The sequence below is a fragment of the Chiloscyllium plagiosum genome, unplaced genomic scaffold (genome assembly GCF_037043375.1).
Source record: "Chiloscyllium plagiosum isolate Xiang-an unplaced genomic scaffold, Cpla_swu_hap1 HiC_scaffold_42, whole genome shotgun sequence".
Taxonomy (NCBI): domain Eukaryota; kingdom Metazoa; phylum Chordata; class Chondrichthyes; order Orectolobiformes; family Hemiscylliidae; genus Chiloscyllium; species Chiloscyllium plagiosum.
In genome coordinates, this window is record NW_028270180.1 from 10,502,937 (window position 1) to 10,530,396 (window position 27,460).

A 27,460-nucleotide genomic window follows, 5' to 3' on the forward strand; every position below is an offset into this window, starting at 1 on the left:
CCAGTACAGACACAATGGGTTAAGTGGCCTCCTTTTGCAGAGTAACAATTCGGTGATTCCGTGACAGTGATTTCATCTGCTGTCCAGGAACATTCAGTTCCTTCTGAGTTCCAGGTTGTGGAATGCTGCAAATCTGACATAGCGATTCCTTCGCAGTCTTCATAGCAGAAGCTCAGTGGGCTATCTGAGTAAGACCTGGTCCTAAGAAATAAGTTCCACTCCAATCACAGCCTCAGCCAGAGTCAAGTGAACTGAGGTAACGATTCTCTTTGTTAAGGGCAATGGGAAAAAAATAGCAGCATCGTCCAAAATCATGTTCAGGCTGTTTTATGAATAATATTTGAAATCATAGAAATGACACACTGTGGAAGCAGGCCATTCAGTTTAGACCAACTACCCCCGAAGAACATCCCACCCATATCCCTGCATTTCCCATGGCCAATCAACCTAACACATATATCTTTGCCTGTGGGAGGGAAACCAGAGCAAACCCATACTGACACAGAAAACATGCAACTCCACACAGACAGTCACCTCTACATCAGAAGATCATGTACTGATATCCCACATGATATTTCAGGTAGTACTTCAGAGACATACTGATGGAGTTCTGTCCTGCTGGAGGTGCCCACTTTCAGAAGTACCATTAAATCTAGACACTACGGGCCTCTTGGACAGATGTAAGAAAATTCTTGGCTCTTTTCAGGGAAAAACAGGCAGATTTTTGATAGCTAGAGTTAACATTTAGACCTGAGAAAAGAACAAATGACGTAGCCATTTATGACATTGCTGTTTCTGGAAAATTGTGCACAAAAATGACCATGACACTTTCCTACTTTAGAACACTGACTATTTTTGAATATTGCACTGGTCATGGATAGCTTTAGGATGTAAGCACTATACAAATGCAAGATCTTTTTCTTACTCTGGGAGGAACAGTAATACACAGCTGCAGACATAAGATTAATACGAGATTGACCTTATTGGTACATGGTAAAATTTGGATTTTCTGATTGAACAATGATAATGCATACAAGGAGTTTTGTGTCCTTCAGAAATTGAACACGGCCATCTAAGCAACATTATAGAATAAAAGCAAAACACTGCAGATGCTGGAAATCTGAAACAAACACAGAGAATGCTGGAGAATCTCAACAGTGTCTGGCAGCATCTGTGCAATGAGAGAAACAGAGTTAACGTTTCAAATCTGGCATCAGTCTTCTTCAGACTAATTGCTCTTCAAGTTGAAATTCTGACGAGTCACACTGGACGTGAAACGTTAACCCCATTTCTCTCTCCAAGGAAGCTGCCAGACCTGCTAAGTTTCCACAGCATTCTCTGTGTTCGCCCCATATTACTGACACTGACTCCTCCACTTCAATTTGAATTGATAACTTCAAAGAAAGAGCAGCATCAAAGAAAGAGACCTGAATGCAACAGCAATGGAAACGTGCATTTAAAAATAATTACAGTGGGCAATTGGAAGAAGGCATGTCAAAAACAGGAGAGGGTCATCCTCTGGTATTTAGTAAGTCAGCACATGAAAGACTCAGTGGTGGCTTGCAATCCAGTCAGACTATCATTCTATTGAACCTGATGCAATTTATTAAGGTGACTTCCTGAAGGGGATGTAAAGGAATGTGGCAGGTTAAGAAATCAGGAATATTCAGCAGTTTGGCAAGGGAACTGACTCCCTCAGCAAAATTTAATTCCACTATCTTATATACCCATGCCTTTGTTGCAATGAAGCAGAAGGTAAGAAATTGCTATGCAACTGGGGAAACCAATTGCCACAGAAAGGGAAACGCTTGGAAGGACATGGAGGGGAATTCTTCTGACACCACTCAGGCATTCCTTGCAGTTAGTCAGCTTTGGACAGTGACACTGAAGTTTGGTCAAAGCCTGAATGTTTAATTCTTTGATCGAGGTCGATTGCTTGAAAACTTAAAAATGTATCGTACTTAAAATAAGGGTTAAAAAAATTAAACCTACGTCTTATGGAAGAGTTTGTGACTTCAAAGTATTTTATTGCAGATGACGTGCTTCTGAAATAGAGGCACCATTGTCATGTGACATATGTAGCAGCCAATGTGTGCACTGCAAACTCTCCTAGACAGTAATGTGATAAATGACCAGATAATCTGTTTGAAGTGTTGACTGAGGGATAAATGTTGGCTAAAGCTTGTGAATTGTGTTTGAGTCCAGTGTGCTCATCTTCAGAATTTCGACTCTGAAGAGCAGTTAGTTCTGAAGGAGACTGATGCCAGATTTGAAACGTTAACTCTGTTTCTCTCAATCCACAGATGCTGCCAGACCCTGTTGAGTTTCTCCACCATTCTCTGTGTTTGTTTCAGATTTCCAGCATCCGCAGTGTTTTGCTTTTATTCTGCAATGTTGCTGAGATCGGAGTGTTTAATTTCTGAAGGGCACACACTCCTTGTGTGCATTATCATTGTTCAATCAAAAATATTGTACCATCCTGCAATATTGGGCAATACACATTATTGTTTGGTGCTGGTTAGCTAATCAATAACAATTAGAATCTCCTGCAAAATTCCTTTTCATTGTCTGTTTTTATGCCTTAGAAGGAATGTGCCAGCACTCCTCACTGTGTGTCAAGACATGAACTTGTTTAGGAGATGCAGTAATTGTAACGAGGTCAGATAGCTGGACCTCATAGTCGAGGTGAGAGGAGAGAGATTTAAAAAAGACATGAGGGCAAAATTTTTTACACAGAGAATGGTTTGCATGTGGAATGAATTTCCTGAGAAAGTGGTGGATGTGAGTACCATTACAACATTTAAAAAGACATTTGGACTGCGACGTGAATAGGAAAGGTTTGGAGAGAATATGAGTTCCCTGATTGGGGCTGACAATCAGGCAGCCTGGGCTGACAGATGTAATCAGGAGGGTCAGAGGTTCTGTTCACTCTTGGAGTTGTCACTGAGGGAGCTGAACCAGTGCAATTAGTGTAAATAAAGGGTGACTTGGTTACGGGATATCGGCCTCTATGGAGTTATTTTAGGAACCATCCACAGGCATTTCGGTGCCACATAACCAGTCAGGATTTCATTTAACAGTATGCATGTAAAAGCATTTCCCACACAAACTTCTCATCACTAAATCATTGAGTGTCCAGTCAGTCAGAACGTATGGATATAATTAACTGGAACATCTTCTATTTAAAGGAAATTGCTAACTGATTCAATTGAGAGAGCTATTAATATAATGCACACTGCAATAAATGCTAGACCATTGCCCACAGTAGAGTATGTAGAGGTGATAGTCATCATCATAAAGGGGCATTAAATTGATCAAATAATATATTTAATTTACACTAATTTTCACTTACCATGCTCTTCCATCATCAAACAATATTTTGTCCAGGGAAACATTATTTACATTTGAGATTTTGAAAATTATAAGGCCACGTTATCGCTAAGTGGCACAACAGCTTACCCTGATTTTTCTTCACCTGCCCAAGCAGGTTGAGGTTTTGTTAAAAAAAAGAAGTGTGGATGCTGGAGATAGAGTGGTACAGCATGGAAATAGACCTATTGGTCTAACCAGTCCATGCCGAACATAAACCAGTTCCACCTGCCTGCTCCTGGCTCATATCTCTCCAAACCTTTCCTATTCATGTACTTATCCAAATGTCTTTTAAACATTGTAATTGTATTTACATCCACCAATTCCTCAGGAAATTCATTCCACCCATGAACCACTCTCTGTGTAAAACATTTGCCTCTTGTATCTTTTTTAAATCTCTCTCCTGTCACCTTGAAAATGTGCCCCCTAGTCTTGACATCCCCCATCTTAGAGAAAAGACAACTACCATTAAACCTATCTATGTGCCTCATGATTTTATAAACTACTATAAGGTCACCTCTCAACCTCCTACACTCCGGGGAAAAATGTCCCAGCCTATCCAACTATTCTTTATAACTCAAACCTTCCATACTGGCAACATTCTAGTAAATCTCTTCTGAACCCTCTCCAACTTAATAACATCCTTTGTATAACTAGGTGACCAGAATTGGTCACAGTACTCCTGATTTGAAATAAATAAAAACTGATTGCTGGAGAAACTCAGCAAGTTTGCCATGATTGGGGGAGAGAGAAACAGATGATGACTTGGGTCTAGTGATCCTGAAGGCCAAAGCTCATAAAAGAGGCATTCTCCAGCAATTTCTGTTTTTGCTTGTGTCTCCACCCTTCAGGCTCTCTGCCTGTATTCCTGATGAAGGGCTTTTGCCCGAAACGTCGATTTTCCTGCTCCTCGGGTGCTGCCTGAACTACTGTGCTTTTCCAGCACCACTCTGATCTAGACTCAAGTTCTGTGGTCTTGTGGAGTGAGTCCAACAGAAATGACAAGCCTGTTTTCATTCAATGCTGGAGTTTTTTTTTTGCCAAGTTTAACATGTATAATCTCTGCATAAAAGACTTTACTTGAAAAAATCAGCTTTATGGAATTTCCAGGAAAGATTTTGATATCAGAAATGACAGTAGATTTACATTTACTTCAGTGCATTAGACTGTCTCACATTCTGTACCGGAGCTGATGCCTCATATCAACAGTCTCTATGGTAACCATCTAGGCTCCAGCAAGGTCTCAAAATTAATTTCCATTAGTTAATGGTGAAGTAATTTATTTTGTAGAGCATTTCTAATCAGATCTGCAACATAGTATTGCGTTCAGTTCTGGTTGTCACACTACCAGAATGATGTGGAGACTTTGGAGTGGGTACAGAAAAGGTTTGCCAGGACGCTGCCTGGTTTGGAGGATATTAGCTACAAGGAGAGATTGGACAAACTCGGGTTGTTTTTATTTGAATGTCAAAGGGTGAGGGGCAGCCTGATAGAAGCTTACAAAATTATGAGAGGCGGGGATAGAATGGATCATCGGAGTCTTTTTCCCAGGATGGAAAGGCAATTGCTAAGGAACATGGGTTTAAAGTAAAAAGGAGTAAGTTTAATGGTGATGTGAGAGACAGAGGGTGCTAAGTGCCTGGAATGTGCTGCCAGAGGAGTTGGTGGAGGCAGATACAAGAGTTAAGAGGCATCTTGACAGATACACGAATCGCAGGGAACTCAAGGATAGAGACAGCAAAAGGCATTGTGTGTCAACACAGGCTTGATGGGCTGAAGGGCCTGTTTCTTTGCTGTACAGATGCTTGCTCTTTGTTCATTCCTATGTTTCCCTCAAGTCAAGTCAAGAGGTTGCTGTGTGAAATTGGGTTTTATTTTTACCTATCACTGGATACACACGTGGGCCAGCTTTGATTGCCCAACCCTAATTGCCCTCAACAAGGGGGTGGTGCATTATCATCTGAACTGCAGCAGTCCCTGTGCTGTAGGTAAACCCAGAATGCCATTATGGATAGAATTCCAGGGATTTGACCCAGTGACACTGAAGGAATGGTGATACCTTTCCAAGTTGAGATAGTGAATGGCTTGGAGGGGAACTTGCAGGTGGTGGCATTAACATTTGCTGAAGGGTCACTGGATTTGAAACATTAACTCTACTTTCTCTCCACAGATGCTGCCAGAGTTTCTCCAGCAATTTCTGTTGGCATTTCCAATTGTCAGCATCCAGTTGATGATTTTGGCGTTCCCTAAATCTGCTGCTGCTGTTAGCAAATGTTGAGAAGATTTGTAGCTTAGGTTGAGGTTCTGGATGTATTTTTGCTCGCTGAGCTGGGAGCTTCATTTCCAGACACTTCATCACCATAATAGGAAACATCTTCAGTGAGCCTCCGGACGAAGCACTGCTGGTGTTTCCTGCTTTCTATTTGGGTTTCTTTGGGTTCGTAATATCATTTCCTGTAGTGATGTCATTTCCTATGGTGATGTCATTTCCTGTTCTTTTTCTCAGGGAGTGGTAAATGGGATCCAAGTCAATGTGTTTGTTGATAGATGGATCTCCAACTGGAACTGTATCAATAGTTCATGCACTTAGAATGTGCTGTGGTGATTTGATCACCAGGGTTCAATGAACTGGAATATACAGAGAGAATACACAGGCCAGGTTCATATATTGTGGAGTTTGGAAGGTTAAGAGGTTAATTTAATTATGTTTGTATTGAGGAACTTAAAAGGGATTGATGGGGGTAGAGATCATTACTGTAGGTTGGGAAGTCAAAGACAAGATGATGTAACATTAAGATCAAAGCATCATGGACAGAAATGAGGAAGGCTTCCATCTTGGAAAAGAATGGTGGACATCTAGAACTCAATCTCTCCTGCAAAAAGAAGCATTGCAGTCAGCGCAATAAATCATGTTGATTGATAGATTGGCAGCCACTGGAATTAAAACAAAAGACAAGGAGGCAAATCAGATTGAAAGTGTTGGGATCGAGATCAATCACAATCTCATTGAAAGGTGGAACAGGTTCGTGGGGCTGAATGGCCTACTCTTATTCATACATTCAAATAGATGGGATCCTTACAGTGTGGAACCAGGCCATGCAACCCGACAAGTCCATACTGACCCTCTGAAGACAGCACCTTCCAAACCCACGGCCACTTCCATCTAGAAGGACAAGGACAGCAGATACATGGGAACACCACCACCTGCAAGTTCCCCTCCAAGCCACTCACCATCCTGCCTTGGAAATACATCGCCGTTCCTTCACAGTCGTTGGGTCAAAATCCTGGAATTCCCTTCCTACCAACGTTGTGGGTCAACCAACAGCAGGTGGACTGCCGCGATTCAAGGAGGCAACTCACCCCCACCTTCTCAAAGGCAAATTGGGATGGGCTATCAATGCTGGTCCAGCCAGCAACACCCAATCCATAAATGTATTTTAAAAAGACATATCACCCAGACCCCCTACCCCATCTCTGTAACCTTGCGTTTCCCATGGCCAATCCACCCATCCTACACATCCCTGAACATTATGGGCAATTCACCTAACCTGCACATCTTTGGACTGTGGGAGGAAGCTAGAGCACAAAGTGGAAACCCATGCAGACATGGGGAGAATGTGCAAACTCCACACAAACAGTCACCCGAGGCTGGAATCAAGTTCGTTTGTAAATGGATGTGAATGCAAGTCAGAATACAATGCAGGAGAATATAGTGACCCCTCATTACTACAGGAAACATTTGAATATTAGATTGTTTAAATTGCACGCCTGTATTGGATTATGTTCATAAATCGGATGTTCTTTAGTAAGACATTGGGCATCGGTGACCCCCTGTACAGCAAAATTGATGAGTCAAATTCAGAAACTGAATGTGCTGAAATAGTTAGCTATTCCCATCCACAGGATGAGACATCCAATTTGAAGGACACCCATTATAAATGAAGTTCTTGATAGCTATTTCCTGAGTAGCGGAACTTGGGTGTGCTGGCCATATGACTGTGCCAACCAATCGGAACTGATTGTAGAGTGAGAGTGCCGAGTCATGGGTGAGTCTGCAGTGTCAGCTGTAAGCTGGTCTCTCTCACCTCCTGAGCAAGAACACATCAGGGGACATCTGCAACGCAGGTGAAACTGCCGTCATTTACCAAGTCATTCTTTAGTGTTTAAAGCTGGGACGTGCAATGGTGGAAAATGAAGCCGGGGGTCGGGGTGTTGCTGCTGTGGTCTGCAGCAATGTGGATGGCATTGAATATCTGCTGCTTCTTGTGATAGGAAAGTGCAAGAAGCCACATTGCTTTGTGTACACTGATCTCTTAGGTGGGTGTGATGAAAGACTTCTGAAAGTCCAAATTCAGAAACTCTGGGAAGAGATGGTCCAGTGGTGTTATCTCTAGACTGTTAATCTAGGGACCCAGGTAATGTCCTGGGGACCTAAGTTTGAGTCCCACTGTGATAGATGGTGGAATTTGAGTTCAATAAAAATCTGGAATTTAGCGTCTAATGATGACCATGAATCCACTGTCAATCGCTGGAGAAAAACCATCTGGTTCACTAAAGTATAAAACTGGATAAAAGCAAATTACTGCGGATGCTGGAATCTGAAGCCAAAAGAGAAAATGCTGTAAAATCTCAGCAGGTCTGGCAGCATCTGTAAGGAGAGAAAAGAGCTGACGTTTCGAGTCTAACTGACCCTTTGTCAAAGCTTTGTCAGCTCTTTTCTCTCCTTACAGATGCTGCCAGACCTGCTGAGATTTTACAGCATTTTCTCTTTTGGTTCACTAAAGTCCTTTAGGGGAAGGAAACTGTCATCCTTACCTGATCTGGCCCATATGTGACTCCAGACCCTTAGCAATGTGGTTAACTCTTAACTTCCCTCTGGGCAATGAGGGATGGGCAATAAATGTCAGCTTAGTCACATCCCATGAGTGGATAAATTAAACTTTTTAAAAAATTAAATAAACCACATCCACTGGCTCGCCATCATCAACTCTACTAGTTACATCCTCAAAGAACTCCAGTAGGTTTGTCAAGCATGGATGCCAGGAGTTAATGAGGTCTCTTCAATTGCAGAACTGCACTGCGGTCAGAACACTCCTGCATTCTGTTCTGTATACTGTATACCCTTGTATATACATATACGTGCATGAGATTCAATTAGCCTTGCAAAACAAAGTCAGGACTCAGCAGACCTAATTATGGACAAGGACAAGTCACTCCATTAGCACAGCGATTTCAGATGAGGTTAGCAGCTTTATAAAGTGCTGACCTAAAACTAGCCTCAATGACATCTGTGCCTTTGTGTTACATTGCAAAGTGTACTCTTCAGCTAAAATTCTTGTAAAATGCCTCCGAGCAAACAGCTGCCCGTCAGCAAGGAGCTGGCATGTTTCATGTCGCAGGAAGGGAAATGTTTGATCGCAATTTACTTCATTGGCCTGTGAAGGGCACAAGGGATCTTAAACACAGCATAAAGGGGACAGGAAGCTTCCAAGGATCATTAATGCACAGCTTGGCAAGGGATTCAGTAAAAATAAGACAAAGACGATTTCACCTTCAGAGGAAAAGCATGCATGAACAGGGCAAGACACTTGTGAAGGCTATTGGGTTGTTAATGCACAGATCTGCTCAAACACCAGGTTTTCACTCTCTCTGGCGCTCCAGATGGGAAATTACAAGATCGGAGGGGTGACCTTTTCACACAGAGCGTGGTGCATGAATGGAACGAGCTGCAAGAGGAAGTGGTGGAAGCTGGTACAATTACAACATTTAAAAGGCATCTGGATGGGTACATGAATAGGGAGGGTTTAGAGGGATATGGGCCAAATGCTGGCAGATGGGAGTTGGTCAGATTGGAATGGCTGGTCAGCGTGGATGAGTTGGACTGAAGGGTCTGTTTCTGTGCTTACAACTCGGTGACTCTATCTACAACTTCTATGGGAAATTGGGAACAGTGGCTAATGAATGTTGTTTGGGCTGGAGGAAGGTTGCAGTGGAGTTCCCCAGGGGTTGGTAGTGGGACACTTCTTTTTTTCTTAATGACACAGAAGTGAGCGTGCAGAGGACAAGTTGAAAGTTTGTGGCTGATACTAAACTTCGAAGCATGAGTGGTGCAGAACTCCAAAAGTTCTGCACTTTGTTTGGAAATGTAAGTAGATAGTGAAGACTGCAGATGCTGGAGAGTCAGAGTTGATAAAGTGTGGTGTTGGAAAAAGCATCTGAGGAGCAGGAGAATTAATGTTTCAGGCAGGACTCTTCATAGGGACTCCTGATGAAAGGCTTGTGCCTGAAACGTTGACTCTCCTGCTCCTTGGTTGCCACCTGACCTGCTATGCTTATTCCGGCTCCACAAGTTATTGAGCTTGGAAATATAAGGACAGACAATATGAAATAATGGGTATAAGTCTTCAGGGGGTGCAGGAGTGCAGCGACCTGAGTGCACATATGCAACGGTTATTGAAGGTGGTTGGGATAATTAAGGGGATCAATTAATGAAGCATTCAGTATCCTGAGCTTTATTAGTAGGATCATAGAGTACAAAATGTGATGCTAAACTTACACAAAGACCTCAGCTGAAGTAATGCATGTAGTTGTGGGTGCCACATTTTGGGAAGAATATGAAGGGATTGGAAGGAGCAGAGCTGGGGTCAGAAATCAAGTTCCTCATTCCTGCTCCTGACCCCACTCCAGACCAAGCACTGCAGGCCCCTTTGAGCCCTGGGTACCAACTACTGGGTCCCAACGTAATCCCTATCACTAGCTCTGGGACTGGGTATTGGAATGGGTGGAAAAAGTCACAACACCAGATTATAGTCTAACCAGTTCATTTGAAATCTCAAGCTTTTGCAATGTTTCTCCTTCATCAGGTAAAGTGGACTTTGAGGTAGACTAGGGGGTACATCTGAATCAACATTTTGGGTATAAGCCCTTCATCAGGAATGAGGCTTGTGGGCCAGGTGGCTGAGGGAGGGTTTTGGGGTTGGGGGTAAGGTAGCTGAGAAAGCGATAGGTAGATGAAGGTGAGGGAGAAGGTGATAGATCGGGGTGGGGTGGAGCAGATAGATAGGAAAGGTGATGGACAGGTCAGGAGGACAGTGCTGAGTTGGAGTCCAAGAAGGACAGAACCCCCCCATTCCTCACCTTCCACCCCACCAACCTCCGCATACATCGCATCATCCTTTGCCACTTCCGCCACCTCCAAACAGACCCCACCACCACAGATATATTTCCCTCCCCACCTCTATCAGTGTTCTGGAGAAACCATTCCCTCCAAAACTCCCTCATCAGGTCCACACTCCCCCCCCCCCACGTTCCCCCCCCCCACGACCCCCACCAGCCCACATCCCACTCTGGGCACTTTCCCCTGCCGCCACAGGAATTGCAAAACCTGCACCCGCACCACTCCCCTCAGCTCTGTCCAAGGCCCCAAAGGATCCTTCCACATCCAACAGAAATTTACTCGTACCTTTACCAATGTCATCTACAGCATCTGTTGCACCCGATGTGGTCTCCTCTGCATCAGGGAGACAGGACGCCTTCTTGCGGATCATTTCAGAGAACATCACTGGGACATCCACACCCACCAACCCCCACCGCCCCGTGGCTGAACACTTCAAGTCCCCCTCCCACTCCAGCAAGGACATGCAGGTCCTGGGCCTCCTCCATCGCCAAACCCTTACCATCTGATCCCCGGAGAAAGAACGCCTCATATTCCGCTTTGGGACCCTGCATCCACGTGGGATTAAGTGGATTTCATCAGTTTCCTCATTTTCCTCCCCACACATTATCCCAGTCCCCAACCTCCAACTCAGCACTGCCCTCCTGACCTGTCCATCACCTTTCCCATCGATCCGCTCATGTCCCCCCGACCTATCACCTTCTCCCTCACCTTCATCTACTATCGCATTCCCAGCTACCTTCCCCCTAGCCCCACCCCCCTCCCATTTATCTCTCAGCCCCGACCCACGAGCCTCATTCCTGATGAAGGGCTTACGTCCAAAACATCGATTCTCCTGCTCCTCAGATGCTGCCTGACCTGCTGTGCTTTTCCAGCACCACACTCTCAACTGATCTCTACCATCTGCTGTCCTCACCTTCTTTGAGGGGTACATTTTAAAGTGAGAGGAGACAGATTTAAAAAAGTCATGAGGGGCACATTTTTTACACAGAGAGTGGTTCACGTTTGGAATGAAGTGGTAGATATGGGTACAATTACAACGTTTAAAAGATATTTGGATAGATACTGAATAGGATATGTTTGGAGGGAAATGGGCCAGGAGCAGGCAAATGGGACTAGTTTAGTTTGGGATAATGTTCGGCTTGGACTGGTTGTACTGAAGGGTCTGTTTCTGTGCTGCATGACTATGATTCTATAACAGTTCTGAATATACAGTTATAAGACTCGAGATCACGGATGCCACTTCAGTTGCTGCTGATGCTGAGTCAGTCTGCCCAGAGGAGGGATAAAGACTCGTGTGGTGCAGTCATAACATCCCTGCCTCTGAACTAGCAGGCCCAGTTCAAGTCCCAACAATTCCAGAGCTGGAAATGTGTTGCTGGAAAAGCGCAGCAGGTCAGGCAGCATCCCTGGATGCTGCCTGACCTGCTGCGCTTTTCCAGCAACACATTTCCAGCTCTGATCTCCAGCATCTGCAGACCTCACTTTCTCCCCAACAATTCCAGAGCTGTGTAATTGGGGTGGCACGGTGGCACAGTGGTTAGCACTGCTGCCTCACAATGCCAGAGACCCGGGTTCAATTCCTGCCTCAGGCAACTGTCTGTGTGGAGTTTGCACATTCTTCCCGTGTCTGCGTGGGTTTCCTCAGGGTGCTCTGGTTTCCTAAATGTGCAGGTTAGGTGATTTGGCCGTTGTTTATGTGAAGGGGTAAATGTAGGGGAATGGGTCTGGGTGGGTTGCTCTTTAGAGGGTCGGTGTGGACTTGTTGGGCAGAAGGACCTGTTTCCACACTGTAAGTAATCTAATCTAATCTCTAATCTAAGTTTCCCATAGTATTCAGTGTTGTGTGGGTTAGGTGCATTAGTCAGGGGTAAATATAGAGGTGAAAATGTGTTGCTGGAAAAGCGCAACAGGTCAGGCAGCATCTAAGGAGCAGGAGAATCGACGTTTCGGGCATGAGCCCTTCTTTAGGAATGGCCGAAACGTCGATTCTCCTGCTCCTTAGATGCTGCCTGACCTACTGCGCTTTTCCAGCAACACATTTTCAGCTCTGATCTCCAGCATCTGCAGTCCTCACTTTCTCCTGGTAAATATAGAGGAAATGGATCTGGGCGGGTTACTCTTCGGAGGGTCGGTGTGGACTTGTTGGGCCTCTTTCCACACTGTAGGGATTTTATATCTCTGAACAGCTTGTTTTGGAAAATATCTCCAGATGGTGCATTGGGCTTTAAGGATTAGAAAGATCAGTTCTTTCAACTGATCCTTGAGAGTAAGCTGATAGATTGGGTTTCTAGTGAACAGTTATAGGCTAAGCAGATGGAATCAGTGCAATTTACTGAGGGAGTTGCTGTGTTTCTACACAGCAGACTGGAGTACTTATCCACACCCATTGAACTCAATGGGTCAGAAATCTTTGTCAGCCCAGAACTAAAATGTTTTCGATGTTATTATTGGGCATAATAACAAAGAGATACTATAGCATAGATATGGTTTGAGAACAGTTTGAGAACCTGCTTAGAACAATGCAAGAATATAAATCATGGGAGCAGGAACAGTCCTTTTGTTCCATTGAGCCAGAGTCACCATTTAATAAAACCACACTGTTTACCTCCCATTTTCCTTCTTCGCTCTTCCACAAATGTTGGCATCATGTTGCCCTTGAATGGAATGAGCTACAATGCCATTTCTGAGAGAACTTAAGAGTTAACCATGTTGTCAACTGGGTTGGCATGGTGGCACAGTGGTTAGCACTGCTGCCTCACTGCGCCAGGGACCCAGGTTCAATTCCAGTCTGTCTGGGTGTAGCTTGTACATTCTCTCCGTGGGTTCCCTCTGGATGCTCCGGTTTCCTCCCACAGTCCAGAGATGTGCAGGTCAGGTGGATTGACCATGGTAGAGACTCGGTTACTGGGATTGGGTGGGTCTGTTCAGATGCTCCTTGGAGGCTCAGTGCAGACTTGATAGGCCAACTGTTGGGGTTATATGTTGCCGTGGGCCTGGAGACCAAACCAGGTGAGAACAACAAATTGTGTTCCCAAAAAAAAGCATCAGAGAATTGTTGACCTGTTTCTGACAACCATCAATGATTGTTCCAGGGTCATGACTACAGAGATTAGTTTTCAATTCCAGATTTTCTAAACTGAACTTTGATTTTACCATTTGCAGAGGTGGAATTTGAACTCCTGTCCTTGATGTGTTCGCCTGGGTCTCTGGATCAATAGTCTAACGACATTGCCTATCTGCTGCTATTTCTCCTTTTGCACAAAGATAGCAGGCCTGAGTTATTCTATCAAATCTACAGCACACTTTGATCAAGGTACAGTTGATTGATGTTCCTGCCTAGACCTTTTCTCACTGGCATTTCATTCCTGTGACAATGTTTATCTCCATGTCTAACTTAATTATCCTTTTCCATCTTCTGATCAGTTTCTCCATGACCTACCTTGATATCTTCCATATCCTATTATTTTTACTTCCCTGGATACTAAGGGGACTATTTAGCATGGCCAATCCACCTAACCCACACATCTTTGGACTGTGAAGGGAAACCTACGCAGACACGGGGAGAATATGCAAACTCCACACAGACAGTCACCCCAAGGCTGGAATCGAATCCACATCCCTGCCGCTGTGAGGTGACAGTGCTACCCCACTGAGCCATTATGCTACCTCGCTATCGCAGCCGAAAACAACATCTTGGATTTGCAAAATATCTTTAGCACAGTAAAATGTCCCAAGGCTGTTTGCAGGATCAAACCCAAAACAACATTTGATGCTGATACACAGAAGCTGATAGGAGCAAAGGTGCCCAGAGGTTTGGTCAGAAGGAGAGGTTTTAAGGTGCATGCTAAAGGAGGAGAGAGTAAGAAAGAGGTTTCTGGAGCAAATCCCAGGGCAGATGTCCCTCGCCAGCATTATTGACCACTCTGCGAAAATACTTCATTGTCTGTAAAAAGCTTTGGGGCTTCCTGAAAAGTGGTATATAAATGCAAATATTTTCTTTTCAATTTTGCCGAACTTTCTCCAGCCTTATGTCCCCTTCTGTCCTATCTGATTTGCCAGTTATTTGTTTTTTTAACCCTCGATTTTAACACCCTGTCACACTAAAGCTGTTTGATAAGTGATAATTATTGCAAGGTATCCTGTAACAACTTACGTGACTGAAATCTTGAGATAATACTAAGTAGTAAGTCTGCATTCGTTCAAAAAGAAAGAGTTTTCTTGCTAACCAGTGGTACAAGACAGCCTCGTTTAACTCTGCAATCCTTGGTAATTTCCAAAGCAATTTTCTAATGGGAAATCCATCTCAAAGATGCCTCTACAATGCAGCTTGCTCTCACACTTGTCAGACTCTGACTCAGCAGAATGATGACACAAGTCAATTGTGCTATAAAAATAACAAATGGCAAAGAACCACTTTCAAAGCCAGTGTACAAATCTGTATCCTGACTACCAATAATTTTTTTCTGAAGTCAACGATTTAAAGGATACGACCTCATCACTTTCGTTCAGGTATTCCTAACTATTCTTGGTGTGGCTTTATTAACTATTCATTAGACTTTTCTCTTGTATTCGTAAAAGATTCACTGATGGTAAAATTACGTAGCTGGTAATCTGCTATCTTTTGGAGGAATGGTCCAGAGGAACATATCCTTCTGTACGTCAGGAACAGTTCTATAGATATTCTGACCAAACGTTGCTATTTAGCAAACAATTGGGTTGAAAAATCATCAGATGGCTATTATAACACACTCAGTTATGGAGTTGACCTTACTGAGCTTGCAATCTCTACTTCTTCTGATACGAATCCTATATATTGCAAGAACACAAATACAGGTTGTTCTGGTAAAGCAAGTGTTTTGTCAACATGATTGGTGAATTGTGGACACTGTTGGATAATGCAAACTTTCTACTGAATGGGTAGAGCGATTTTCTACAACGGCCTTCTACAGCACAGTTTTCTCCAGTGTGTAGTTGCAGAGGAACACAACTGTCATGTTATACCAGAAGGTACTGTACAAAGGTTTCAAAATTGCCTCTCCAACATTATAAAATGTGTCTTTGTGCAGATCGGGAGCTGTAATTTAGCCAGTGATGACTGGACCAGGTATAAAAGGTCACCTTGTAGGAGCCTGTACATAACCTGGCTTCAGTCCATTGATTGTGACCTCAGCACTCCACATTCAATTGACACTGGCTCTTTTCATGCCAACGTCCCCTCAATATGACCAGTTACTGATACCAAAGCAACAGTACAAATCAGAGAATTTCAACCCACCGGAGGCCATATCAGGAATATATTGACTCAATGTCAGAAAAGTGGGTGTCCTAAAGTTGGATCAGATGGAATTAAAAATCCCATTAGAATATAAAGATGCCAGAGTCTCAATCTGTCATTAGAGAGAAATGGCATTGATGAGGGCATTTTTGGAATACTATGTTTAATTCTGGTCTCCTTCCTATCGGAAAGATGCTATTAAACTTGAAAGGGTGCTGAAAACATTACAAGGATGTTGCCAGGGTTGGAGGGTTTGAGCTACAGGGAGAGGCTGAATAGGCTGGGGCTGTTTTCCCTGGAGCGTTGGAGGCTGAGGGGTGACCTTATAGAGGTCTGTAAAATCATGAGGGGCATGGATAAGGTGAAAAGTCAAGGTCTTTTCCCCAGGGTAGCAGAGTCCAAAATTCAAGGCCATTAGTTTAAAGTGAAATGGGAAAGATTTACAAGAGACCTAAGAGGCAACTTCTTCACACAGAGGGTGGTGCGCGTATGGAGTGACCTGCCAGAGGAAGTGGTGGAGGATGGTACAATTACAGCATTTAAAAGGCATCTGGATGGGTATCTGAATAAGAAGGGTTTAGAGAGATATGAGCCAAATGCTGACAAATGGAACTAGATTAATTTCGGATATCTGGTCGGCATGGACATGTTGGACCGAGGGGTCTGTTTCTGTGCTGTATATCTCTATGACTGTATGACTGGTGGCCACCACACCTCAGGTGAGGGCTGAGAAGAGTCTTCCATAGTAACCTCAGTTAGTCAGGAATTGCACCCATGTGATTGATATCACTTTGTGTTGCCAAACCATCTGTCCAGCTAACTCACCCCTTGTGGAATGAGTGACCTTTTGCAGAAGGGAACGTTGGAATATTTCCATTTTCAATCTGCTGACAATGTTACTTTTTTTTGCCAATTTGCAGTCATTACTGTTAGGAATTACGGTTCAGGGAACTACAAATCAAAATGAGTATCCTACAGAGTGACAGTTTGAATTGCAGATTCACATCGTCTTCAAGAAAATGTGAAAATTTTAATATTTTCCCTGTGGAAAACATACAGAAAGCTGCTCATCTTGAAAATCCCTTTTCAATTTGTGACATAACATCTTACATGCACTTGGAATTCTAACAATGATTCTCTGAATTCTTTTGTCCCCACAAAACGCCTGAAGAAACATCAGTGCTGAGCCAGAGGACATTATGAAGCTTCAATTAATTGGCATTACCAATTAAGAGGAACCCCCTCTCCCCCCTCAAGGGCTATCAAATATTTGTAGAACCATGCGCATCAGAAGCAATTAATTCAATGATGATTTTGTTTTAATTGAACTGGACTGTAATCAAGTTAAGAGGGCTAAGTATAGATTGAAATGCACATTTTCAGAATAAATGGTAATTTGGCATGAATGCAAATTGCACAGCTCAGGAACTTTCACTCAGTGAGCACATTTTCCATTCCAAATGAACGAGGGACTAGAACACTTTCATGTTTGCCCCACCCCTCCATCCCCCGACCCAATTCCACAGTCATCTTCACCAATGGCTTGTATTTGAGATGGTTAACTGCCACCAACCTTGTTTTATATTATTTCAAAATAATTAAGGGGTGAAGGTAAACAAAGCTAGCATCAACAGCCCCTAAGGGAGCTCTTGTGGTGTCTCTACCTCAGGATCAGGAGATCTGGTCTCATGTCCCAACTGCTTCAGAGGTGTGTTATAACATCTCCAATGTTATCGGAATATCTGAAAGGACGACTGCTACATCCACTAACATAGATGCTCCAAGACAGCAACTGAACAACCGTGGTCTCTGGTTAAAACCTTATATCTCAGGGACAACTGGAAGTCTCTTGATGTCGCCTAATGGTGTTGTGGTACACTAGTAGTGGCCTTACTAGTAGTAGTCCAGTGGGCAGATTGATTACAATATCTACACCGTATTAGCTTCTAAGAGGCCTCCTGAGACTCAATGGTTGTGACTCCACCTCTAGGCCATGAAGCCCATGCTTGAATCCCATTTGCCCCAGAAATGGGTCAAATATGGACAAGCTGATAAAAAGCACCTTTACAGCCAGAAGGAACAATGTAGCAGAAGTAAAATTTCAACTGAAATATTCAGATGAAAATATCACAAAGTGGTGATATGATGATGAATCCTAAATTCTTCCTTCTACTCTTTTAAATGAATAAAATCTGCAACAAATAAAGCAGTCGGGGGGCTGTTACAAAAACAGAATCAAGTGGTCAACGGGAACTTATAAAATTTCAACCGAACCTTGTCAGAATATCGTTACCTGGGATGATGATCCTCCTCAGTCCCTGCTTCCTAAAGGCCAAATCCACCTTTCTACCCTAAGGGCTTGACTAATTATCACGATTAGACGATAGACCTCTGTATAACGCCTGTTAACTTTTTGTCTAGATCATCAAGGCGTAGTTTAATGTATGATGACAAGAGGCATAATTAACATTAATGAGTTAGGCATCTATCAGAGGTAAGAAATATCACCTCTGTTTCCAACAGGACAGCATGCAAGACTAATTGTTCCTCTGTCCACAGACTATGAGACATCAGATTGTGTAGCATTCAACACAGTTGAACAGAACAATTACCTGATACAACACCCATCACTGCCCTACCCCCGACCTCCATCCCAGCTCTTCCCTCCCCAGAATACATGGAAAATGCTTCTTAACAACATCTTATGAAGCTCAGTGGATTGTTTTTCCTCCAGGAGTATAAGGTTCCATCAGTGAACTGCCAAGCGTCATGGTGGTAATTGGTTTGATAGTCTGTGGGAATGGAATAATTGGTGAGAGGTGGATGGAGAAAATGGATGCTCAGGAATCGGAGTTGTTTTATCTAACCTTCAACGTGAAATCTAACATGTATTCTAACAGAACAGATAGACATCAAAGAGTCATGCTTCACAGTCTGGAGTGCCCAAAGAGGAATATAGCAGTGACATTTTGAAATCAGCCTCCTGCATTGTGTTACCTCTCTGAAGAGAATACATTGAACAGCATTCCAGATGAGGTGAACTCTGTAAGATATGGATTTGGTACTCTCACTTGTCATTAGAATTATAGTTAGAATTAGAATTAGGTTTATTGTCATGTGTACTCAAGTGGTAAAAGAACAGCAGTACAGTGAAAAGTGTACAATGTCGCCAATACACAATGCCATCTTAGGTACAAAGTACCCAGGTACAAATCTTAGGTACATAAAATAGACAGAATAAAGAAAAAAAAGAGACATTATGTTACAAATGTACATAGTATGGGTTAGGAAAATAAGAAATAAAGCTAAAAAGATAGACATTAGTCTTTCTATAAGATTTCCATGTGGTCTGATGGGACGCACTGATTCCAGTAACCACCTTTGCTGTGTCTGGTGGCCAGCCCCTTGCTGCTCCAGGCTGCTACCAGCAGAGGAAAAAGACAGAAGAGAAAACAAAAAATGGAAAAAGAAGAAAAGGAATGGACAGGGTGGACAAGCTGTGGCTGGAGCTTCCCACTCTGCCACCATCTGGGAGAACCGATTAACTGGCCTATACCCCTTTATGAGCAATATTTGTTATAATTCTGACTTTTTGACTTTAATTGTTCCATGTTTGATGGTCAGGCTTTCAGCTCACTATAAGCCTCAAGCGCTGGAATTCCCTTCTTACAGTGCTTCGTTTCTCTACCACACTTTCCTTTCTTAAGACATGACTTCAAATCAAAATCTTTGACCAAGTTAATTGTCAATTGACCTAATATCTCTTTACGTAGCTCAGTGTCATCTTTTGTTTTATAATGCCCCTGTGAGCAGTATTTCCCAAAACAACAACTTTTCCGATTAAATACTTGGAAAATTGAAGCCATTGTTTTCCTCTGCATTCCCAGTTCCTTTCCTTAGTGACTGATACCATTGTTCTCCCTGGCCATTGTTGAGACAAAGGCAGTCTGTTCATAACTTTGATGATACATTTAACATACCTCATATTCATGCTGTTGCCTATCTCTTGTTTCCTCTTTCCACCTCCATAACATTTTTGTTATTCACTCATAGGATGCGGGCATCGCTGGCAGGGTCAGCATTTCTTGCCCATCCCTAGTTGCCCTTGAGAACTAGGGACCCACTTTCAGCCAACTTCCACATTGTAAGTACTGGCGCTCAGCTGCTCGGGAGTCACTGTGCACCATCCAATCAAAGGAATCAACAAATGAAACTGGTTCCAATGATCCCATTGGCACTATTCACCTTTCATCTCACCTCAGATACTGAAGTAGTCCATGTTCAAATGCAACAAGATCTGGACAATATCCAGATTTGGGCTGACAAGTGGCAAATAATATTCGTGCCACACAAATGCCAGGCAATGACCATTTCCATCAAGAGACAATCAAACCAACACTCCTTGATATTTAATGGTGTTACAATCACTGAATCCCCACTATCAACATCTTTGGGGTTACCATTGATCAGAAACTCAACTGGACACATCGCATAAACATAGTGGCTACAAGCGCAGGTCAGAGACCAGGGATATTGTGGTGAGTAACTCACCTCCTGTCTCCCCAAAGGCTTTCCACCATCGCCAAGTAACAAGTCAGGAGTGCTATGGAATACGCCCCGTTTGCCTGGATGAGTGCAGCTCCAACAGCAGTCAAGAAGCTTGACACCATCCAGAACAAAGCAGCCCGCTTGATTGTCATCACATTCACAAGTATCCACTCCCTCCACCATCTACAGTCAGTAGCAGGATTGTGTACTATCTACAAGATGCACTGCAGAAATTCACCATCCTCAGACAGCACCTTCCAAACCCATGACCACTTCCATCTGGAAGGACATGGACAGCAGATACATGGGAACACTATCACCTGCAAGTTCCCTTCCAAGCCACTCACCACCCTGACTTGGAACTATATCGCCATTCCTTCAGTGTCACTGGGTCAAAATCCTGAAATTCCCTCCCTAATGGCATTGTGGATGAACCCACAACAGGTGGACTGCAGTGGTTCAATGACACAGCTCACCACCACCTTCTCAAGGAGCAACTGGGGATGGGCAGTAAATGCTAGCCCAGTCAACAATACTCAAGTCTCACAAGTGAATAAAATCAAATTTGAAGAATAGGAGAGAGGTACATTGGCTATAATTTGCTACAGAACTACAAATGCATTTTCAGGTCAAATTTCTCACCCCCGTTTATGTGATCTTGACATGTACAGCATAGCTACTGCATCACAGGATATCATATTTGAAGAACAAACAACAAAGAACAATAAAGCACAGGAACAGGCCCTTCCGCCCTCCAAGCTAGCGCTGACACATTTTGCCCTTCCATACTAAGACTGTCTTCACTTACAGGATCCGTATCCCTCTATTCCCTTCCTGTTCATGTATTCATCCAGGTGTTTCCCAAGTGCTGCTATTGTGTCTGCTTCCACCTCCTCCTCTGGCAGCATGTCCTCAGGCACTCTCCACCCTTTGTGTGAAAAACGTGCCTCGCCATTGCTTTTAAACATCTCTCCCCCCCCCCACCCCCACACCCCTCCACCCACCCCCTCACACCTTAAACCTGTGTCCCCTAGAAATTGACCCCTCTACCCTGGGAAAAAGTCTCATACTTTCCACTTTATCCATGTCATTCACAATCTTATAAATTTCTATCAGGTCACCCCTCAACCTCTTGCAATCCAGTGAAAACAAGTCCAGTCTATCCAAGCTTTCTTCATAGCTAAAATCTCCCATACCAGGCAACATCCTGGTAAACTTTTTCTGTACCCTCTCCAAAGCATCCACATCCTTCTGGTAGTCTGGTGACCAAAACTGTATGCAATAGTCCAAATATTGGCCTAACTAAAGTTCTATAATGTTGCAGCATAAGTTGTCTATCCTTAAACTCAATGCCCCTTCCAATGAAGGCTATCATGCCATAGGCCTTTTGTACTGCCTGATCTACCTGTGCTGCCACCTTCAGTGATCTGTGGACCTGAGCACCCAGCTCCCTCTGCATATCAATACTCCGAAGGGTTCTGCCATTCACTGTATAATTTCCACTTGACCTTCCAAAATGCATCACCTCACATTTGTCTGGATTAAACTCCATCTGCGAGTTTTCTCCCATGCTTCCAACTGATCTATATCCTGCTGTATCCTCTGACAATCTTCCACACTATTGGCAACTCCACCAATCTTTGTATCAATCACAAACTTATTAATTAGACCAGCTACGTTTTCCTCCAAAACATTTGTGCAGAACATGCACAACAAAGTCTGATCACTGTTGCCTGTGGAACATCACTAGACACAGCCGTCCATTCTGAAAAGCATCCACCCACCGCTACCCACTGTCTACTCTGACTAAGCCAGTTCTGTATCCATCTTGCCAATTCACCCTGACACCATGTGACTTCGCCTTTTGCACCAGTCTGCCATGAGGGATCTTGTAAAAGGCTTTACTGAAGTTCATGTTGACAACATTAACCACTTTTCCCTCATCAATCATCTTCGTCATCTCCTCAAAAAACTTGATCAAGTTAGTGAGGTATGACGTCCCCCGCACAAAATCATGCCGTCTATCAATATCCACTTCCTCCTAAATGCGTATAGATCTTGTGCCTGAGAATCTTTTCCAATAAATTCCCTACCACTGATGTGAGGCTCACAGGTCTGTAATCTCCTGGATTATCCCTGTTACTGTTTTTAAACAATGGAGCCACATTGGCTATTCTCCAGTCCTCTGGGACCTCACCTGTGGCCATAGAAGATACAAAGATGTCTGTCAATGCTAATTCAGTTTTACTTTAGTTTATTCAAAATTGTTAGAGAAGTGATAACATGTCACATCATGTAATGTTATCTCTTTCGTTTAAAGATAATGTCATTTGCCATATTGGGCTATGGAAATGCGTTAATATTACAATGAAATGCCCCATTTGACACATTTACATGAATGTTTAGAGTGCTGTCGTTGCTGCAAGCAACACAACTTACAACACATTTGCTCTTTAAAGTTAGAGTCATACAGTCATAGAGCTGTACAGCACAGAAACAGACCCTTCTGTCCAACTCGCCCATGCCAACCAGATATCCTAACCTAACCTAGTCCCATTTGCCAGCATTTGGTCCATATCCCTCTAAACCCTTCCTATTCAAATACCCATCCAGTTCTGGGTCCTCAGAATAAAAGACAAAGATCTATTTAAATAGATACATAGAAATGTAGAAAATAGGAACAGGAGTAGGCCATTCGGCCCTTCGAGTCTGCTCTATCATCCAAAAAGTATGTCCTTTTCCTACTTTCTCCCATACTCTTTGATCCCTGTAGCCCTAAAAATTATATCAAACTCTTTCTTGAGAACACACAATGTTTTAGCCTCAAATACTTGCTGTAGCAGAGAACTCCACAGGCAATTGCACACAATGCAATACATTTGTACTCAACCACTCTTAATTATAATCCTTTGATTTATTTGTCCACATTTATTTAGGGATTGGGGCAGCTACTTTTTAATTCACTCATGGGACATTGACATCACTGGCTGGCCAGTCCTGATGAAGGGCTTTTGCCCGAAACGTCGATTTTCCTGCTCCTCGGATGCTGCCTGACCTGCTGTGCTTTTCCAGCACCACTCTAATCTAGACTCTGATTTCCAGCGTCTGCAGTCCTGACTTTTGCCTTGCACTTGAAAAGGTGGTGGTTGGAAGACGTTTCAGGATTGATGATATTTCCCAGTGTCAAATGTGACAATGTCGGAACAGAATTGAGGCTGCTTTCCCAGACAGGTATGGGAACCCCTTTGAACAGAATGGAACAGGAGAGAATAGAATCTGATATCACAGACAAATCAACTTATCTTGAAAATGATCATCTGAAAGCTCCTTCCAATTTCCCTCTATTCCTCGCCTATCTCTTTCCTCACAATCCAGTAAATGAACCTTCTCCAATACACTTCATCTCTCTGAGAGTTACAGCAAATCTAATTCCATTATCTTATTCCACATCTGTGGTGATTGGAGCCAGGCCCAGGTGGATCTGATTGACTATAATTGGGGCAGTTAACCTGGTCCAATCGGGGAGTCCTGGCTGACAGACATAAACAGGAGATAGAGGGGGGCACTGCAGGGAGTGGAGTGTTTTATTTCCCCCTCCAACTCTATCTTGATCTAATCCCTGCCCTCCCCTTCAGTGTTTGATCACACAGCATTGCCCTTTGATGAGAAAAGCACTGCTTGTCACTGGCCACTCGGGTGTTTCCTTTCTTCCTGGTGGTGGAATATAAATAAAGATTTACACACTTGTTGTTCTTCACAGTGTCCGACATCTGCACACGCACGACATGGGTGCTGGGGAAAAATAAGCACTACCGCTCTTAGACGGTAGTATGGGGTAAGAAAAAAGAACAAAAAAATAAAGAAAGAAATTAACAGGAGATAGAGGTGGCTACTGCGGGGTGTGGAGTGCTTTATTTCTCCCTCCGGCTCCATTTTGATTTAATCCCTGTACCCCACCTTTTACTTTTTGATCATTCAGCATTGCCCTTTGTTGAGGAGGGCAATGGTCACAGCCCACTTTGGTGCTTCCTTTCTTCCTGGTGGTGGAATATAAATAAAGATTTACACACTTATCATTCTTCACTGTGTACATCTGTACACACACAACATGGGTGCTGAGGGAATAAGAAGATCATTTAAAAAAAACAGGACTTAGAGGTGGGCATCATGGGGTATGGAGTGCGTTACTTCTCCCTCCGACTCCATTTAGATTTAATCCCTGCCCCCCCTTTCACTTTTTGATCACTCCATATTGCCTTTATTGAGAGCAATGCTTGTCACTGACCACTTAAATGTTTCCTTTCTTCCTGGTGGCGGAACATGAATAAAGTTTTATGCACTCATTGTTCGCTCACTGCGTCTTATTCCTAAAAAAAGAAAAAAAAACAGGAGGTTCAGAGAGGGACTGGCTCTGACCTGTTTGGTCAGAGCCCATGTAATATGCACATGTAATTAAAGGGTGACTTGGTGATAGGATACAGGCCAGTTATTCCAAGCCCTATGGTCCAGCAGGAGTATAGTGACTCTATTTTACTTTCCATGGAAATATAACAAATTGTAAGGTCATGAACAAGCTAAACAAAGGCATTTTACAATTTGTTATTGCTGACTGCCCATCTGCTTTCATTTTCCTTAAATCACTCGGATGAATTTTTGCACAGACAGGCAGAACCTGTGAATGGTCTGAAATGTTAAATAGTCACCTCAATCATCTGTGAGGCCATTAGTGAGGAAACTGTAGTGTAACCCTTATTTAATATGTTTTTCTGAGGGCTTACGAGTACACTTATGTGAGCATGGCATTTGATGGAGAAGAGAATAGATGGTTTTGAATTTTAGAGTTAGGTTGTAAAAACACTCCTTATCTACACGAGGAGGCTGAAGTGGAACATAAATATAGACATGGACTGACTGTGTTCAGATTTATTCTGTGCAATATATCCTTTGCAATCAAATGGATTTTTGTTTCAAATCTTATCTAAGAAAATATTAAGGATTTTTGAGGCTTAAATCAGTTGTGTTTTGTTAAGCTGAAAGGGAGAGTTTTAAACATTCACACTATTTCTCACCAACTGTGGATTTCTGAAAACATTGCAGTTTCATGAACCCTGGTATCATTCTGTTACTTCAGTGCAACACTCCCTCAAAAGCCCATTTCCTTCCTAAAGTGTGGCTCCCTTCAACATTTCATTGGAACTTATCATCTCTTCAGACACCTTTCCCTTTGCATTGGTTTCAACTTTCTTTCCTCTTTTAATTTTGTTTCTCATTAGCTTCCTTGATAGACATCTAATTCTAAACCAAAATGTTCTGGTCATGATCTTCACCGTGTGACTTTAGTTCACAATGCAAACTGTACAGATGTTTTTAGATTAGATTCCCTGCAGTGTGGAAACAGGCCTTTTGGCCCAACCAGTCCACACCGACCCTCCAAAGAGTAACCCATCCCCCTCTGACTAATGCACATAACAGTATGGGCAATTTAGCACGGCCAATTCACCTGACTTGCACATCTTTGGAGTGTGGGAGGAAACCGGAGCACCCGGAGGAAATCCACACAGACACGGGGAGAATGTGCAAACTCCACACAGACAGTTGCCCAAGGCTGGAATCGAACCAGGGACTGTGGTGCTGTGAGGCAGCAGTGCTGACGACTGTGCCACCATGCCATCATGCAGTCTCATGCCACACTGTGCTGAGGGAGTCATTTATCAGCTTCCTCTCCTTGGAGATGTTCTGAGGTCTGAGCTACCTCATGTCTTTAATGGCTCAGGTCATTTGTATAGACACTACATAAAGAACAAAAGCAGGGTTTCCTGGTGTTTCAGTCAACATTCCTCCCTCAACTAACATCAGATTAACCTGGAATTCATTTTTTGGCTGTTTGGACCATAAGATGTGATGGAAGTAGGCCATTCAGCCCATTGAGTCTGCTCCACCAATGAATGAGACCATGGCAGATTTGATCATTCTCAAATCCATTTTCCTGCTTTTACCCCATAACGAGTTTTGAGAAGATTTGCATCATAACATTATTTCAACGAGCCAACACACACTGCAGCAGAGAGGAACAATGCAGAGCAGAGAAAAATCACTTATACCATGTATTCAAAACGAATGGGTACCCAACGAACATGGTCCACCGATTTCTCAGCAACAAACCCAAACAATCAGACAAAACGCGTCCAGAAACCCTAACCACTCTCCCCTACATCAAAGACATCTCGGAAATGACTGCCAGACTACTCAGACTACTTGGCATCATGGTAGCCCACAAACCCACCAACACACTAAAACAGCAGCTAATAAATTTGAAAGACCCTATACAGACAATGAGCAAAACTAATGTCATTTACAAAATACCGTTCTAGGACTGTAACAAACACTACATTGGACAAACAGGCAGAAAGCTAGCCACCAGGATACATGAACACCAGCTAGCCACAAAAAGACATGACCCTCTCTCACTAGTATCCTCACATACGGATGAGGAAGGACACCACTTCAACTGGGACAACACATCCATCCTAGGACAAGCCAAACAAAGACATGCATGAGAATTCCTGGAAGCATGGCATTCCAACTGGAACTCTATCAACAAACACATCGAATTAGACCCCATCTACCACCCCCTGAGAAAAGGAACAGGAAGTGACGACATCACAGGAAATAACATCACCATGGGAAATGACATTGCCAACCCAAAGAAACCCAAACATATAAATAGAAAGAAGAAAGTTTCAGCATTGCTTCGCCTGAGGCCCACTGAAGATGTTACCTAGTAGGGTAACGAAACGTCTGGAAATGAACCTTGCAGCTCAGCGAGCAAACCTACATCCTTTACCCCATAACCCTTCCTTACTGATTAAAATTCTATCTCAGCCTTCAATATACTTGACAAACCAGCCTTCCATGATAAAGAATTCCAATTTTGCTGCTCTCTGAGCAAAGAAATTCCTTCTTATTGCTGTCCTAAGTGGAATCCCTTTCTCTGAGATGATGCCCTCTGGTCTTAGACTCTCCCACAAGGAGAAGCAATCTTTCTGCATGTATCCTGTCAAGTTTCCTAAGTATCTTGTATGTTTCAATTA

At 43.2% G+C, this 27,460-nt stretch overlaps 1 pseudogene; it reads left to right on the forward strand.

Annotated features, from left to right (window-relative positions):
- The first annotated feature begins 7,550 nt into the window (after nt 1-7,550).
- Nucleotides 7,551-26,984, forward strand: LOC148137557 (uncharacterized; annotated as a pseudogene).
- Nucleotides 26,985-27,460: the final 476 nt, after the last annotated feature.